At 37.0% G+C, this 4,227-nt stretch overlaps 1 pseudogene; it reads left to right on the top strand.

Moving 5' to 3' along the window:
* Positions 1-2,975: 2,975 nt before the first annotated feature.
* Positions 2,976-4,227, top strand: part of LOC118481717 — a 3,491-nt pseudogene continuing 2,239 nt past the window's right edge.

Below are 4,227 nucleotides of genomic sequence, written 5' to 3'. Positions count from 1 at the left end.
GCATCTGACAACTCTTTGTTTTTATCAGAAATCTCTTTTGTTTTCTCAGCCATCATGTCATGGGCTAAGTCTATGACTTGAAGGTTTTCGTTTAGTTTGCAGGTTAAAGAATCAATTTCAGTTTCATAACCTTTAATTTTCTTTAAGTATAGAGATTCATTTCTTTTAGCGAAAAAGTTTGATTCTTTTATGTTAGATATTTCGCTTACCAAACTTTGGTTGTGTGTGGACAACCTGTCAACCTCACCCTGTAGTTCACGACATTTTAAACATACCGAATCAGACTTTACCTCTCCCGTCTGTTTGTCAAGGTTTGCCATTAGAGTCGCAAGCTGAGCTTCCATTCTTTTATACTTGGCATCCTTTTCTTCAGCTTCCCTTTCATATTCAGACTTTTGCTTTTCCTCTTCAGCAACCGTTGTCTGATCATCCTTCTCTTCTTCAGCTTGATTCTCAACATTCACCTCAGCATCAGCTTTCACTTCAGCATCTCCCTCAGTAGCTTTATCATCATCAATAGGCACTATCTCTGCCATGAATGCCTGAGTGGCATTCTCATTGTCTTCTAGATGAATGCTCCAGTAATACGAACCTTCTCGTGCTGTAGAGATCAAGGCCTTTGAGCTAGAGTTGTTTGATGCATTCCTGTTGTTTGAACTCCGACTCGAGTTTTCTTGCTTTTGTTTCTGACATTCCCTAGCAAAATGCCCATAACTTTGACAATTAAAGCACCTTACTTTGGTCTTGTCGAAACCAACACTTCTCCCTACAAACTTCCTTCCTGTTCTGTTCATGAACCTTTTCACACGCCTAGAAATCATGGCCATTTGCCATTGCAAATCCATCTCCTCAAGATCATCAGGGTCAATCTGATCGTGGTCTTCATCTAAAGTAGCAGGATCAGAAATCTTTCCCTGAATGTAGTTGTTGATGCATTTATTGTCTATCGCCTTCGTCAATTCGAGTCGTAGTGAAAAGCCGGAAGAAATCAAGCGCATAATGTCATATTTAGTTAGAAATGGCAAGGTGGCAAACTTGTAATTAATGTGAACTTTCATTAAATAGCCTTGACCATATAAATAGGGGATTATGTCACTAGTTTAGTAAGTTCTTGGAAAAGAGTTTAGGAGAAGACTTGGAGAGAAGACTTTCTAGAGAGAGAAAGTAGAGAGAGAAAGTATTGTATTTGTGATTCTTGTACCGTACACGTCAAATTTAGCAATGGAATCACATTAGTAGTACGTTATCGTGTGTTCGGTCACGTTCGTTCACGGATTCCGCACGTGAAACGTTCGTTACGCAATCGAACGGTCGAAAAACCGGTCCTACAATTGGTATCAGAGCTAGGATCTCGATTGCACGATCAAACACATCGTTTTCGTACCAGATTTGAGCCGATTCAGATCCGATTTCACTTATTTCTTCATCTTCTACCTACTTTTCATGTTTTTATCGTTTTTCATCAAATTGAACATGTAAATACGGTCCGTTTCGTCTGATTTTTGGATATGTTGTGCGCATAGACCCGATCTACAACCCTACCAAGTTTCAGCTCGAAACTCCAAGTCGTTTAGGGGTAATCGCGGTTTTTCGGTCCGATTTCGCGTCATACGATCAGATCAGTTATGGTCCGCTTATTTGGAATTGTGTTGGTTCGCTCATGTGAAACAGGTTGGATCGCTCATAGGGCAATTGGTATGGTCCGCTCTTAAGACAATCTTCTGGACCGCTCATTGTGTCATCTGAGGTTCGCTCTTTGTGTCTGATGTGGTCCGCTCCAAGTGTCAGTATGGATCACTCATTAGTCATCGTCTTCACGTGATGCTCTGATCTTACAGGTTATTGGCTGGTTGTTGTTATTAATATCACGTGTAGTGTTACAGCGGCCCTATAGAATTTTTACAACCAATCTTTGGCCCAATCAAAGTGATATAACATAAAGGTTTTGTCGGCCACATACAATTGAACGAAATTGTCGGTTACATTGTCGGTTACATTGTGTCATTGATGTAATTGAAGACAGTTAGTGGTTTGTGAGATCCAATTGAAATTCAAGTCATCAGACATTGCATGTGATTGTATCGGCCCAAGAGTCAGAAATCACGGATCAATAAGAAGTGTACATTTGTCGGACCAAGATACAAAATGTCAAGCAGTTCACTTTATATCAAATAAGATTTGTTTTTGGGGTTCTTTGACAAACTCAAGTCCGCCCCCTTTGTCTTCAGTGAGGCCCAATCATGCTCATTAAATATTAGTGGTGACCAATCATCTTCATGTTGCCGCCCAACATTTCTGCCATTTGATACAAAGGCCCAATCTTTGATTAAGCATCTTAGTTACACCGCCCCACTACATATTGTGATCCAATCAACAAGTGAGTGTTTGTCGGCCCTATTAAGCTTCAAAAGGCCCAATCCCTGAAGCCTATGTGTTATTGATTTGTTACACCTTGTTAGCAGGCTATTATTGTTGGCTAGTTGTTATCCAGATTTGCACCGTCCCATTAAAAGAAAGGCCCGATCAGTGGTTGTTACACCGCCCATTTAATGAATTGTCTAATAATCACAGTTGGGTTGTTTGAAGGCCTAATCACAGTTTAGGTTGTTTGAAGGTCTAATAATCATTTGAGTTAACCAGCACCGCCCAATCACGGTTAAGTCGACCGATCGTACGACAAGTTGATTTTTCGTTTGACTCACTCGATAGAATAGCGTTTTTGTCCGATCGCTAAGCATACTATCCGTTCGATCAATTTTCCGTCCGATTTAGTTGATTGATATTTTTACTGATTGTTTGATTGCTTGTTTGCAGGAAATCCAAGGTGTTTTGTCAAGATTAGGATCCTCACCCGAGAGAATCCTCACTCGATTTGTTGTTGCCTAATCTTTGATATTCAATCGAATAGTTGTTTGTTTGTTCGAATTTCATTATTGATAGAGAATTCGTTTTTGTGAATCTTTTATTACCGAGTCATGGATACAAATTTCTTTAATATGAATCAAGAGACATTTGATAGAATAAATGTATTAAAGAAAGAATTTGATTCGTTTTCAAGTTATCCAGGAGAAAACACAAAGATTATCATTGAGAGGTATAGCCATCTTGTTCGCTCAATGTCTGAGAAGGGTATTCAAAAAAGTCCAAATGAATGGGTTGAAAGATTAGCCAATTCCATACCTCAACAAGAATGGGGTACATATCTTTTGGATTTAAAAAGGACTGGAGAATACTCTAGATTGACAATTTGTCAATTCATTGAGAGACTTGAAGAACAGATGGAGAGAAATGCTGAGAAGAAGAAAAGTCAAAGTGTAAAATCAATACTAAAGAAAAACAAGAGTGTTCAAGTGGGAGAGGAACAAACGGAAGAAATTTCTGTTTTGAAAAAGGAAAAGAAAGCTGATGAGAAACAAATTCTTATGTTGAAGACAAATTGTGAGAGGTTGAAATCAGAAAATGACAAACTGTTAAGTAATTTGAACAGTTTGACATTTGAAAACAAAAATTTGAAAGAAAAAGAAAAAGTTTTTGAGGAAAGGACTAAAAGTTTTGAAATTGAAAAAACAAGAATTGAAAAGGAGTTTCAAAATCAAATGAAAATTCTTGAAGATGGGAGAGATGTGTTTAGTAAAAACAACATTGAAAAACAGAAAATGATAAATTCCCATCTTCAGAAAATTATAAAATTGGAGAAAGAAGGTGAATATGCTAAAAAGAAAATCAAAGAGTTTGAAAAAGAGCTTGAAAGCAAACAGAAATCTTCAGAAGATTTGGATTTCTGGATAAAGCTTGAGAATAAGAATTTGAAAGCTAATGAAACGAAATTTCAGGAACAGATAAAAGCTTTGGAAAATGAAAAGTCTGTTCTTGAAAACGTGAAGAATGAGAATGAAAATTCAATCAAGTCTCATCTTGTTAGAATATCTCAACTTGAAAACGAAGTTGTGAATTCCAGGAGCAAGATTGATGAACTTGAGAAGAAATTGATAGGTTTTGTGACTAAATCAGACAGTTTGAATTTTCCCTGTCCAAAACCAATCAATTCTGTTCCAATAAGTGACAATGTCACAAACTTTGACAATGTCAAAGTTGAAGATTATGATGAGAAATTTGATGATGTAAACACAAAAATTGAAAAACAAAAATTATTTTTAGAATTAAAAGAAAAATTCAAAAATACTGTTTTGCAATCTACTGAAATAGGTGAATGCTCAAAGCAAAAAC

Source organism: Helianthus annuus, chromosome 9 (assembly GCF_002127325.2).
Source record: "Helianthus annuus cultivar XRQ/B chromosome 9, HanXRQr2.0-SUNRISE, whole genome shotgun sequence".
Taxonomy (NCBI): domain Eukaryota; kingdom Viridiplantae; phylum Streptophyta; class Magnoliopsida; order Asterales; family Asteraceae; genus Helianthus; species Helianthus annuus.
The sequence above is the reverse complement of the archived record's forward strand: the minus strand, read 5'-3'. Positions and strand labels throughout refer to the sequence as shown.